Below are 14882 nucleotides of genomic sequence, written 5' to 3'. Positions count from 1 at the left end.
CGATTCCATCCAGAAGAGGTCAACGATGCCACATTGGAGAGGTGGGTGACAGCCATCACAGGGAATAAGGACAACCCTCGAGGGGCTAGGAGGATCCCACCACTCGACTGTACCTATACACCGGACACGGTATGACCACTTATCTTCAATTGTAATCTTGTTGTATTCATTCTGCTTTGCTGCGAATTGGTCGATTGATCTTTGCTTTGTTTTGTTGTCTGATAGGCCACCACCTAGTTATACTCGATGCCCAATGGAGCGCAGACGCCGACTGAAGAGGAGGAAGGAAGTGGGGTCGAAAGCCCGGAGGAGTGAGATTCGGACGCTGACGATGATGATGAGGGTGATGACTCTGATGAGGAGGAAGAGGAGGAGGAGGAGGAGGAAGTTGCACCTCCCAGCTCGGAAAGACACTCGAAGCTTGTCCATGATCCCGCGACTGAGCGTGGTAAGGGGGTCGCAACCGCTACACAATCGACCAAGCGCCCTCGGACTACTTCTCCAGTTCCGACTGAGAAGGCTCCGAAGCAATCTCGAGTGGCACCGTCGAAACCTGCGAAGGTCTTGCCGAAGATGAAGATGGTGATCCCCACTATCTCAGGGTAATGGTAGTCTTGAGTTTTCCCTGTTTCATGAACTTGTTCTTGGTCGACTCATGGGCCAATCGACTGACTTCTGGAACTGTAGTGCTGCTACTTCTGATACTTCGGCCAGGCCTGAAGACCACGAGATGGAGGATGCTGTTACCTCAAAACCTGGTATGAATCTTGTGATGCCGTTTTCAGTCGATTGACTTATTGTCTCTAATTTTGATTCTTTCTGCAGGTTCATCTAACGTCGTTATCGATCTTCCCGACGACGACGACGAGGAACCACCAAGGCAGAGGAGGAGCAAGAAGGCGTCTGTTGGCAAGGCGACTCAGGACGTGCCAGCATCCGAGACGTTGGTCGTGGAGGGAGACAATGTCACTCGGCCTACCGTAACCTTTGCGGTGCCGTTGACGAGTGCTCGTCCTTCGTCGTCGAGTGCTGCTCAACCCTCACTTTTCCAACCTACCCCATTCCTGAAGACCAAGCTAGTGCTGCTAAAGAAGCAATACGCCAAGCGGGGGTCATGATGGTGCAAGTGAAGGCAATACGAGAAGCCAGCCAGGCAGCCTATGACGCCAGTTCGGCTCTTCAGAGTAATGTTCAGGCCAGTCGGTCACTGCCTGTTCTGTTAGGATATGATATCTGAAAACTCTTCCTTCTGAAATTCTTAGAGTTTGTCCTACACCCACTGGGTGTGTCGATTGAAATTCCGGATTAGTGGGGGCACGCTGAGTGCACCCACTAGGTGTAGTCCCCGAGGCTATGGTCGACTGCTGGCAGTCGACCATAGGCTTTATGTCTTAAGTTTTTTCCTTACTCGACTAGGTCGAATAGATTCGTAGACCGGTGAGGGCACGCTGAGTGCACCCACTGGGTGTAGTCCCCGAGACTGTGGTCGACTGCTGGCAGTCGACTATAGTCTGAAGAACATCTCCCTTTTTTTGTTGTTGGTCGACTGGTCGACTCTAGTGGGGGCACGCTGAGTGCACCCACTGGGTGTAGTCCCCAAGACTATGGTCGAATGTTTGTATTCGTCCGTAGTCTTAGAAACGCTATGATTTTTCCTTGCTCACTTGGAAGTGAATTATCTTTGACATCTGTCGATTGGTTCTTCGTAGAAATCATGTGACCTTGCGGCTCGTTATACTGAGTTGGAGAACAAACACATTCAGCTCGAGCTCGATCTGAAACTGGCCCAAGAGAACTTGACAAAGGCGAAGGAGGAAGCTAAAGGTATTCTTGGTGAGGCCTTTGACGACTGCCTTTGCCTCTCACTTGTTTCCGAATCTAATCTCACTGTAACTTTGCAGACAAAGTGAGGGATGCCCTGAAGAAGCAAGACCTTGACTTGGCTGAGATGCAAAAAACTGCTTTAGAGAAGACCAAGCTTGCAGATGAGAAGTTGGCTTCAGTGACCAAGCTTGAAGAAGAAAACACCAACCTGAAAGCTGCTCTTGATGCTGCCAACCAGGAGGTCAGTCGACTGAAAAGTGACAAGACCACCCTGAATGACAAGGCCAGTGAGTTGATGAGAAAGAAGAACGATCTGGAGGCTTATCTGGGTGGGCTCGCCAAGAAGTTGTTCCTCATGCTTGAAGGTAATCTTTTGTATCAAACAAATATTTTAACTGTAACCTCCAACTATTGTCTTGACTCGGTGGTTGTGCTTGCAGAATTTTGCCAGAACTTTGAAGAGGAGACTGGTCGACTGGAAGTAAACCTGGACCCCATCAACTCTCCCGTGAAAGATGAAGTCTCCATGAATGTGCTCCGTCTTGAATCTCGTGTTGCTGTTGTCATCGACTATCTCGCAAGGCTGAAAGTCGCAACTTCTCGCATCGACACAACACTCTGGCCAAGAGAGACACTCTAGAGCGACCTCGAGTCTTTTATGACTCTACTGAATGAGGTCCCAAGTCGAGTGCAGGAGTGGAAGAAGTCTTCGGCCAGGTGCGGTGCGGATGTTGCTCTGTCTCTGGTCCGCGTTCACTGCAAGGATGCACGAGAGGACAAGCTGGTGGCTCTTAGGGTGGCTAATACCAAGAAGCATGATTTCAGATCTTTCATGGAGACCTTCATTGCTGCTGCCACTCGGATTGCAGATCGAATTGATCTGGACGAGTTTGTTGCACCTTCCAGCCCTCCACGGGAGGGGTAAAAAACTTCTGAGCTTGATACTTTAAATTTCCCTCGGTATGCCGAGTGAGTTTTGTAACCGACAAACCTTAACAGGCCTAGCGCCTGAGCACTTTCGGTTCCGTTAGGTGTTATCCGAACTTGGATTCAACGTTGAATATGTTTGCATTTGGTTTGAGGTGTCTTTTGCAGGTTAAAGCGAAGCGCTCATTGCAATCGACTTGTTTCCCAATACACTTAGGCGAGCACTGGGTTGCAGCTAAGCCCCCGAGTGAGAGGTTTGCTCTCCACTCGGTAGGATTTTCAAAAACTTAGGCGAGCACTGGGCTGCAGCTAAGCCTCCGAGTGGGAGGTTTGCTCTCCACTCGGTAGGATTTTCAAAAACTTAGTCGAGCACTGGGCTGCAGCTAAGCCTCCGAGTGGGAGGTTTGCTCTCCACTCGGTAGGATTTTCAAAAACTTAGGCGAGCACTGGGCTGCAGCTAAGCCCCCGAATGAGAGGTCTGCTCTCCACTCGGTAGGATTTTAGATACTTAGGCGAGCACTAGACTGCAGCTAAGCCCCCGAGTGGGAGGTTTGCTCTCCACTCGGTAGGATTTTAGATACTTAGGCGAGCACTAGGCTGCAGCTAAGCCCCCGAGTGGGAGGTTTGCTCTCCACTCGGTAGGATTTTCAAGAACTTAGGCGAGCACTGGGCTGCAGCTAAGCCCCCGAGTGGGAGGTTTGCTCTCCACTCGGTAGGATTTTGTATTGGTGGCGTAGCTCGGAAGGAGAGGGTAGCAGTCGACCTGCACCTCGTCCTCCTTGCAGAGCGCACGTTGTACTTGTGGCGTAGCTCGAAAGGAGAGGGTAGCAGTCGACCTGCACCTCGTCCTCCTTGCAGAGCGCACATTGTACTTGTGGCGTAGCTCGGAAGGAGAGGGTAGCAGTCGACCTGCACCTTGTCCTCCTTGCGAAGCGCACGTTGTATTTGTACTTAGGCGAGCGCAATGCTGCAGCTAAGCCTCCGAGTGGAAGGCTGGCTTACCACTCGGTAGGATTTTTGTTTATCTTAGGCGAGTACTTGGACTGCAGCTAAGCCTCGGAGTGGAAGGCTGGCTTACCACTCGACAGGATTTTGTTTATCTTAGGCGAGTACTTGGACTGCAGCTAAGCCTCCGAGTGGAAGGCTGGCTTACCACTCGGTAGGATTTTGTTTATCTTAGGCGAGTACTTGGATTGCAGCTAAGCCTCCGAGTGGAAGGCTGGCTTACCACTCGGTAGGATTTTGTTTGTCTTAGGTGAGTACTTGGACTGCAGCTAAGCCTCCGAGTGGAAGGCTGGCTTACCACTCGGTAGGATTTTGTTTATCTTAGGCGAAATGGATTTCGCAGCTAAGCCTTCGTGTGGGAGACTGGCTCACCACTCGGTTAGGATTTTTTTACAGACTTGGGCGAATCGGATTCGCAGCCAAGCCACCCACTGGGGGATTGTTTTGGGTGGACAAAAGAAATAACGATTACTAGGAAAATTATAAAGCTCTTGTCTTTGATAAATAAACTACAGAAGTACTTTTATTACAACTCATCCAAGTGAATACTTAAGTGTAAAAGGGGTGGAGAAGCTCCGCGTTCCAAGCTCGGGGCTCGTCGATCTGATGCTCAACATTGTAAAGACGGTATGCTCCATTGTGGAGAACCTTGGTGACGATGAAGGGACCTTCCCAAGAAGGAGCAAGCTTGGGTGGTTTCTGCTGATCCACTCGGAGAACTAAATCTCCTTCCTGGAAGGCTCGACTCTTCACGTTTTTGGCGTGGAAGCGATGCAAGTCTTGTTGGTAAATGGTCGGTCTGATCAGAGCCATCTCCCTTTCTTCCTCTGAAAGGTCGACTGCATCCTGCCGTGCTTGTTCTGCTTCAACTTCAGTGTAGAGCTCGACCCGGGGAGCATTGTGGAGAAGGTCACTCGGCAAGACTGCTTTAGCTCTGTAGACCAAGAAGAATGGAGTTCTTCCAGTCGACCGGTTGGGCATGGTCCTTAACCCCCAAAGCACTGAGGGAAGTTCGTCGACCCATGCACCAGCTGCATGCTTAAGATCACGCATCAAACGGGGTTTCAAACCTTTGAGAATCAAACCGTTGGCTTGTTCTGCCTGTCCATTCGACTGTGGATGAGCGACTGAAGCATAGTCGACTCGTGTGCCTTGAGACATACAGAAGGCTCTGAACTCTTCGGAGTCGAAGTTTGACCCGTTGTCAGTGATGATGCTGTGCGGGACTCCATATCTGAATATCAATTCTTTGATGAAGCTGACAGCAGTACCGGTATCGAGGTTCTTGATGGGTTTAGCTTCGATCCACTTAGTGAACTTGTCGACTGCTACCAGCACATGGGTAAAAGCGCTTCTGTCTGTTCTCAAAGGACCGACCATATCCCCATACTACAAAGGGCCAGACGAGTGGTATAGTCTTCAAAGCTGACACGGGCTTGTGTGAAATATTGGAGTAAAATTGACATCCCTCGCACTTGTTGACTATCTCCTTCGCCATTTCATTCACTCTTGGCCAATAAAATCCGGCTCGGTATGCTTTGGCCACGATGGTCCGAGAGGACACGTGATGGCAACAGGTCCCCGAGTGGATGTCATCAAGGATTATTCGACCTTCCTCCAGTGTTATGCATTTCTGACCAACTCCAGTCGCGCTTTCTCTGTACAACTGTCCCCTTATCACGGTAAAGGCCTTAGATCGATGGACGATCTGTCGAGACTCTTCTTTGTCCTCCAGGAGTTCTTTCCTCAAGATATACGCGATATATGGTACTGTCCAATCGGGAGTGATCACTAAAACTTCCATGATCAGGTCGACCACTGCTGGGACTTCAACCTCAGTCGGATCCGTAACACTCTTAGGGTGCGGAGCTTCGTCGGTAAAAGGATCTTCTATGACTGACGGAGTGTGGATATGTTCCAAGAACACATCACTGGGGATGGCTTATCTCTTGGATCCTATCTTCGCCAAATCATCAGCTGCTTGATTTTTCAGTCGGGGTATGTGGTGGAGCTCTAACCCTTCGAACTTCTTTTCGAGCTTCCTCACTGCATTGCAGTATCTAGTCATGGCTGGGCTTCTAACGTCCCACTCCTTCATCACCTAATTGACCACCAAATCTGAGTCGCCATAGACCATAAGGCGAGGACGCCGAGTGAAATGGCCATGCGCAACCCATACAAGAGTGCTTCATATTCTGCTTCATTGTTGGAGGAATCAAAGTGGATTTGGAGCACATATCTGAGTTTATCTCCTCGGGGGGAAACCAAAACAACCCCAGCACCAGAACCATTTAACATCTTAGATCCATCAAAGAACATAGTCCAATGCTCCGAGTGAACTTGAGTCGGCTGCTGTTGCTCAATCCACTCGGCAAGGAAATCTGCTATAGCCTGGGACTTAATGGCTTTCTTTGCCTCGAATTTGACATCAAGGGGAAGGAGTTCAATCGCCCATTTAGCCACTCGACCAGTTGCATCTCTGTTATGCAGAATCTCTGACAATGGTGCGTCGCTGACAACTGTAATGTCATGATCAGAGAAATAATGAGCAACCTTCTTCATGGTCATATAGATCCCATATACAAGCTTATGATAATGAGGATATCTTTGCTTCGATGGGGTCAAAACTTCAGAGAGATAATACACTGGGCGCTGAACTTTGAAGGCTTTCCCTTCTTCTTCCCGCTCGACCGTAAGTACTGTACTGACGACTTGTCCTGTAGCTGCAATATAAAGCAACAGAGGCTCTTTGCTGATTGGAGCAGCAAGCACCGGCTGGGTGGAGAGCAGAGTTTTTAACTCGGCAAACGCTGCATCAGCTTCTGGAGTCCACTCGAACTTGTCTGCCTTCTTCATCAGTCGGTAAAGGGGCAATGCCTTTTCACCGAGGCGAGAGATGAATCGACTTAAAGCGGCCAAGCATCCAGTAAGCTTCTGGACGTCGTGCACACGCACAGGGCATTTCATTCGGAGTATGGTGCCAACTTTTTCTGGATTAGCATCGATTCCTTGTTCTGAAACGAGAAAACCGCGTAACTTTCCGCCAGGTACTCCGAATGTGCACTTCGATGGATTGAGCTTGATATCATACCTTCTGAGATTGGCAAATGTTTCAGCTAGGTCAGTCAATAGGTCGGAACCCTTTCGCGACTTGACTACGATATCATCCATGTACGCTTCCACATTCCGACTGATTTGAGTGAGTAAACACTTTTGAATCATTCTCATGAACGTGGCTCCGGCATTCTTGAGGCCGAATGGCATGGTGATATAGCAGAAGCACCCGAATGGAGTGATGAAAGCTGTTTTGATTTCGTCAGGTCCATACAGACGGATCTGATGATACCCGGAATAAGCATCTAAAAAATACAATCTCTCGCACCCTGCGGTCGAGTCGACAATTTGGTCGATGCGAGGGAGAGGAAAATGATCTTTCGGGCAGGCCCGATTGATATGTTTGAAATCAATGCACATGCGAAGTGAGTTGTCCTTCTTGGGAACCATGACGACATTGGCGAGCCACTCAGAGTGGTATATCTCTCGGATAAACTCTGCTGCAAGGAGTCGAGCCACCTCCTCGCCAATAGCTTTTTTCTTCTGAACGACGGACCGTCGAAGATGTTCTTTAACAGGTTTTGATTTTGAGTCGACTCTAAGGCGATGCTCAGCCAGCCCCCTGGGAACACCCGGCATGTCAGCTGGCGTCCATGCAAAGATGTCTCAGTTATCACGGAGGAACTGGATGAGCGCTTCTTCCTATTTAGAGTCGAGTGTTGTGCAAATATGGGTCGGAGCTGCATTGGGGTCAGTCGGATGGATATGAACTGGCTTCGTCTCCCCAAACGACTGAAATGCTGACTCTGTGGCGGGCTTCTTGGCCCGCAGCAAATCACTCGGATCTGCATTCTTCTTGTATTCCTCCAGCTCTACCACTGTTATCTGGTCATCCGCAATCTTTGAGCCTTTCTGGAAACACTCTTCTGCCTTCTTCCGGCTTCTAGTGATAGTGATCACGCCTTTGGGGCCAGGCATCTTTAATTTGAGGTACACATAACATGGTCGAGCCATGAAGCGGGCATAGGCTGGTCTTCCCAAAATAGCGTGGTAGGCGCTTCGGAAATCCACGACTTCAAATGCCAGCTTCTCTTTGCGGAAATGCTTCGAGTCGCCGAACACTACATCCAGAGCTATTTGGCCGAGTGACTCAGCCTTCTTTCCAGGGATGACTCCATGAAAACTCATGTTGCTGGAACTGAGCCTGGACATCGGAATGCCCATTCCCTTGAGCGTCTCTGCATACAGTATATTCAATCCACTGCCGCCATCCATCAGTACCTTCGTCAGTCGAGTGCCTTTGACGACTGGGTCGACCACCAGCGCTTGCCTCCCAGGGGTGGCAATGTGAGTAGGGTGATCAGACTGGTCGAAAGTGATGGGAGTTTGCGACCGTCTCAGATAGCTTGGTGTCGCCGGGGCGGCCATATTGACCTCACGGTTGATCACTTTGAGTCGACTTCTGCTCTCTACATCAGCAAAAATCATCAGAGTGGAGTTGACATGAGGGTACTCTCCATCACTGTCCTCCTTGTCCTCAGCCTTGTCCGACTCCTTCTCTTTGTCCTTCGTCTGTTTTCCTTGAAACTGCTGGATTAAGAGCCGGCACTGGCGAGTGGTATGCTTTGGGTAGATGAAGTTACCCTCCTCGTCTTTCTTCGTGTGGATATGACACGGTAGATCCATCACGTCATTACCTTCCTTATCTTTTACCTTCTTGGGGTTCCAAGATCCTTTGGGCTTCCCTTTGAATTTGCCCTGAGTCACGGCCAGAGCCTCTCCAGGAGCAGCTGGCTCGGCCTTCCGCTTCTGCTTCCGACTGGAGTTTCCTTTCTCCGACTGACTCGGCTTGTACTTGCCACTCCGGAGTCGGTCCTCTTCTTCGCCATTGGCATACTTGGTGGCTATTTCCATCATCCGACTCAGGGTCATATCTCCAGTTCGACCAAACTTTAGGCTCAACTCTCTGTTCTTGACACCATCCTTGAAGGCGCAAACCGCTTGATGGTCTGACACATTTTCTACAGTATGATGCAAAGTGATCCATCTCTGGATGTAATCTCTCAGTGTTTCACTCGACTTTTGTACGCAAACTTGCAGCTCTGTCAATCCGACCGGTCGCTTGCAAGTTCCCTCGAACGTCCTGACGAACACTCGGGAAAGATCTTCCCAGGTGTAAATGCTGCTAGGAGCTAACTGATTCAACCATGCCCTAGCCGAACCCTCTAGCATAAGTGGCAAATGCTTCATGGCCACCTCATCATTACCGCCACCAATCTGAACAGCCACTCGGTAGTCTTCAAGCCAAGTTTCAGGCTTAGACTCTCCGGTGAACTTACTCACTCCAGTCGCCAACCTGAAGTTGGGGGGTATCACTGCGGCTCTGATGGCTCTGCTAAAGCATTCTGGACCTGAAACATGGACTCGGCTGCTTGTGGGCACATCTCTGTCATGGCCACCTCTATGAGCTTTGTTCCGGTCGACCAAACCTTGCACGATGATGGATCTCGCGTCAAAGCCTGGCTCTCTGGGGTCGACTGGAGCTCTCCACCCAACACTGAGTTGGCGCCTGTCATCTTGCTGCCGATGGGTGTTAGACCCACTTCTCGGGGGAGGAGTGGGCACTCGATGCCTGTCATCACGATCAAATCGATCATCATAGTGGTCCCACCGGCCTTCACGTCCCACGCGCCTCGGAGGCGACCTTGGACTGTGAGCCAACTAAACAGTATTCGTAGCGACGGATCGACTATGAATCCTGTTGCGCGACTGTGACACAACTGAATTCTGATCTCCTGCCGCCCGGAGCAAATCTCTGATCTGCATCAAGCCTCTTCCAGCCTCCGACTGAGAGGGCTGAATTGACTCCGCTATATGGGCTGCGGCTGCCAAATTCTGAATCGGGGTTCGATATACCTGAGTCGGTTGCGGAAAGAGCTGACGTCGGCTGGAGTCGGGTACTCGTTGACGCGCACGCTCGTCGAGTGCTCGCTGGAGGTTCTCCAGTCGAGTGCGTTCAGCCAAATTGGCCAAACGCGCCTCTTCCAGGGCACGAGCCTCAGGAGTTTCTCCTGCAATGGGAGTATGCAGGGCATCCATGTTCCGGTGGCGAAGTTCTTCCCTCTGCTGAGAAGTGAGTGGCTCGGGCTGATACTCTTCGTGGGCCTGAGCGGGGTCGCCCCCGTCGTCCATCCCGTCGTTGCGTGGGAAACCGGGAGGACTACGAGGCCCGTTGACCATCAGGACCTCCGCCGCTGGATCACTGCTATCGCACTCGGATGCATTCTCTACGGAGCCAGTCGACAGGTCGAATAGGCCGTAGAGAGATTCGTCGGGCTCAATTGCCGCGACTTGGGTGGTGGCCGATTGGCGAGCCACAGCGTGTCTCACCCATCGCTGGAGCCTCGACCGACCGGAGCGCTTGCACTGGCGGGAGACAGGGAGGGAGGACGGCACAGGAGTCGACCGGTATGGGGTCGACGGCTGCCGCAGCAGGACGCCGCGGACACACGGCCGAAAGTGCGTCGCCCCGCGGACGGGGAGCGCGTCGATGTCGAGTGGTGCCTCCTGGAGCCAAGCAGAGTCGTCGGCGATGAAAGCAAGCGCACCGAGACGGATCTCGCGGCCCTCGACCAGAGGTCCGCCGGAAACCATGATGAAGGCGATCGGAGAAATTGCAACTTCTCCAAAAAGTTGCTAAGACACCTGCCCCAAGGTGGGCGCCAACTGTCGTGGTTCTAAGTCTGACAGTAGAATGGGGGGTAGGTATGGAGAGGAAAGATACTAGCTATGGAGTAGTTGTACACACGAGTGTTTTACGAGTTCAGGCCCTTCTCTGTGGAAGTAATAGCCCTACGTCTCGGAGCCCGGAGGCGGTCGACTAGTTTATGTGTATACGAGTTACAGGGGTGCGAACCCTTCTACCAGTGGAGGGGGGTGGCTTATATAGAGGACGCCAGGACCCCAGCCAACCCACGTAGCAGAGGGTTAAAGTACATTAAGGCCGGGCGTTACTCGTAACGCCCTACATAAAGTGTCATCATGACCATTAAGACTACTTAATTACAGACCGTTTGGATACAGAGTAGATCCTGAACTCTTGGTGGTCGAGTGAGTCTTCATGGTCGAGTGTCTTCTAGCTGGTGAACTGGAAGGTAGCTTCGTTTAAGGATGTCCTTGGGTATGGTATCCTAGATAGGTCCATGACCCTACCCTAGGTACATAACATCATCACTCACTTCGAGGTGGAGATACGCCCTCATGATTACCCTCTGACTAAGATTTACCTAGACCGTACAGCCATGGAGCACCATCACTTTCTTTCACATGATCATCCTGACATCGCCACTCCTTACAACCTGGTCTATAGCGTTGAAACTTGTGATGTTATTCCTTTGCCTGCGCCTGCTTTGTTTGATTTTGCTGCCATGGGCAGATACCGGATTATGCACGCGGACATCATCGCCTACTGGAACGCTCACGCTGCTGCAGAGGCTATGGAGGGAGCCTTAGCAATGGGATGAGTGGATGCCCGCTCCTCAGCACCCCTAGTACCCTCCAGGCTACTAATCGATTAACAAGTTAGGCCAAAAGCCTAAACTTGGGGGAGTACGTGTTTCCACCGACCTTACATTCATGTCCACATATTTCATTAGTCGGTGTTCACACTTTTTCATTGTACCATCCATGCTTAGATTTATTTTCTTGCTTTCTTCTTGTGTGTTTGAAAAACTTTAGAAAAAACCAAAATATTAGTTGTACCAATTAGTTGTGGAGCATCTGTACTCTTATTTTTTTAATCTATGATAAAGTACACATTTATTCCGGAGAAGGGCGGAAAATGGCAGCCCAACATGTAATAACCAATAGCGGAACCTGGATACTCATATTGGCTCCCACATATTCTACGAAGATCTTTATCGGTCGAATGGGCCAACTAAATATGATTGACGGATCTACATGTGCCATCCCCTACTTGGCACACCAATTGTCGGACTGTGTTGTCGGAGGCAGCTATTTTTCGGTGGTGGTGATTGTCGGCCTATCGAGTTTACCAAGGTCTGGGCCTACCTTGGGGGAGGTAAGACCCTACTCATTCCTTTGGAGTTCTATTATTGCGGTGGTCGGTGGGGGTCTAGGGGATCAGGGGATCACCAGGTAGATTTGTTCTGTGGGTTCAACCCACTCTTCCTAGCAGCGAGAGAGTGGTTCTTCTCAGAGGACATATGCTAGGTTTGTTCTTCTTCTCTTCTTAAAGGGGTCCCTAGATCTACCTTATATATGGAAGCCCCTTGGGTTACATTCACTCACTAACCATCTCGGGAGCTTTGAGGGTTCCCACTCATCATAAAGTTTTCTAGGGATAGAAACTTCTAGTTCAAGCTTTTCTTCAAAAGATTGCATCATAGCATCAACGATATGTTTAGTAAAAGCTTTGTTTTGATTCTAAGCATGAGGAGAATTTAACACGGATTGCAACAAGGAAATACAATCTATTAAAGAATGATTATCATAATTAAATTCCTTGAAATCCAAAAGAGTGGGTTCATTGCTACTTAAAGTCTTGACCTTTCCAATCCCACTTTTATCAATTTTTGCATCTAGATCTAAAAACTCCGAGACGCCTTTTAACTAAATTTGACACATCTCCAGTCCCATGTTTATCAAGATTCATATTGGAAAACAAATATTTAATAGGAGTTGCATCAATCATTTTTATATCTTCATCATTATTATCATGAAAACTAGAAGAACACACTTTTACAAACCAATCTTTTTTAGCATGCATCTTAGCGGTTCTTTCATTGCACTCATCAATGGAAATTCTCATGGATTTGAGGGACTCATTGATATCATGCTTAGGTGGGATAGATTTAAGTTTCAAAAAATCAACATTAAAAGAAATTCTATCCACGTTCTAGCCAAATAATCGATCTTGAGAAATTTTTCTTCAATCAAAGCATTGAAATTCTTTTGCGAACTCATAAATTCTTTAACACTATTCTCAAAATTAGAGGGCATCTTATTAAAATTTCCATAAGAGTTTTTGTAGGAATTACCATAATTATTAGAGGAATTACTAGGAAACGGCTTAGGATTAAAATTGCCTGTGTACGCGTTGTTACCAAAATTGTTCCTACCAACAAAATTCACATCCATAGATTCATTATTATTGTCAATCAAAGTGGACAAAGGCATATAATTAGGATCAGAAGAAACACTTTTATTAGCAAATAATTTCATAAGTTCATCCATCTTTCCACTCAAAACATTAATCTCTTCAATCACATGAACTTTTTTACTAGTGGATCTTTCGGTGTGCCATTGAGAATAATTAAACATAAAATTATCTAGGAGCTTAGTAGCCTCTCCTAAAGTGATTTCCATAAAAGTGCCTCCCGCGGCCGAATCTAAAAGATTTCTAGAAACAAAATTCAGTCCGGCATAATTTTTTTGTATAATTACCCACAAATTCAAACCATGTATAGGGCAATTATGTATGATCAGTTTCACCCTCTCCCAAGATTGTGCAACATGCTCATGATCAAGTTGCTTAAAATTCATAATATCGTTCCTAAGGGAGATGATCTTAGCGGGAGGAAAATACTTAGAGATGAAAGCATCTTTACACTTATTCCACGAATCAATACTATTTTTGGGCAAAGATGAAAACCAAGTTTTAGCATGATCTCTAAGCGAAAACGGAAATAGCTTCAATTTAACAATATCATTATCCACATCTTTCTTCTTTTGCATCACATAAATCAACTGAATTGTTTAGATGGGATGCGGCATCTTCACTAGGAAGGCCAGAAAATTGATCTTTCATAACAAGATTCAACAAAGCGGCATTAGTTTCACAAGGTTCATCATTAGTAGTAGGGGCAATCAGAGTGCTAATAAAATCATTGTTGTTGGTATTGGAAAATTCACACAATTTAGTATTATCTTGAGCCATCGTGACAAAGCAATCAATCCAACACACAAGCACACAAGAAGCAAGCAAAAAGAGACGGATGGAAGAGGCGCGAAGAAAAGGCAAAGGTTTTCAAAAATTGTTTTAGAAGTGGGGGAGAGGAAAACGAGAGGCGAATGGCGAATAATGTAATGCAAGGGAGAAGAGTTTATGATGAGTACTTGTTATGGCTTGACTTGATGTAGATCTCCCCGACAACGGCACTAGAAATCCTACTTGCTACCTCTTGAGCTCGCGTTTGTTTTCCGTTAAAGAGGAAAGGGTGATGCAACAAAGTAGCGTGAGTATTTCCCCCAGTTTTCAAAACCAAGGTATCAATCCACTAGGAGACAAAGCACAAGTCACCGAATACCTGCACAAACAATCAACAACTTGCACCCAACGCGATAAAGGGGTTGTCAATCCCTTCACGGTTACTTGCAAAAGTGAGATCTGATAGAGATAGATAAACGGTAAAGTAAATATTTTTGGTATTTTGGTTTATAGATCGGAAAGTAAAGATTGCAAAATAGTAGATCGGAAACTAGTAAGATGTAAAAGAGATTCAATATAATGGAAAAGAGACCCGGGGGCCATAGGTTTCACTAGTGGCTTCTCTCAAGATAGAAAATATTACGGTGGGTGAACAAATTAGTGCCGAGCAATTGATAGAAAAGCGCAAAGTTATGATGATATCTAAGGCAATGGTCATGAACATAGGCATCACATCCGTGTCAAGTAGACCGAAATGATTCTGCATCTACTACTATTACTCCACACATCGACCGCTATCCAACATGCACCTAGAGTATTAAGTTCATAAAGAATGGAGTAACGCGTTAAGAAAGATGACATGATGTAGAGGAATTAACTCAAGCAATATGATGAAAACCCCAACTTTTTATCCTCGATGGCAACAATATAATATGTGCCTTGCTGCCCCTACTGTCACTGGGAAAGGACACCGCAAGATTGAACCCAAAGCTATAAGCACTTCTCCCATTGCAAGAAAGATAAATCTAGTAGGCCAAACTAAACCGGTAATTCGAAGAGACTTGCAAAGAATCAAATCATGCATATAAGAATTCAGAGAAGAACCAAATAATATTCATAGATA

The sequence above is a fragment of the Triticum dicoccoides genome, chromosome 5B, assembly GCF_002162155.2.
Source record: "Triticum dicoccoides isolate Atlit2015 ecotype Zavitan chromosome 5B, WEW_v2.0, whole genome shotgun sequence".
Taxonomy (NCBI): domain Eukaryota; kingdom Viridiplantae; phylum Streptophyta; class Magnoliopsida; order Poales; family Poaceae; genus Triticum; species Triticum dicoccoides.
This window is presented reverse-complemented; position numbering follows the sequence as displayed.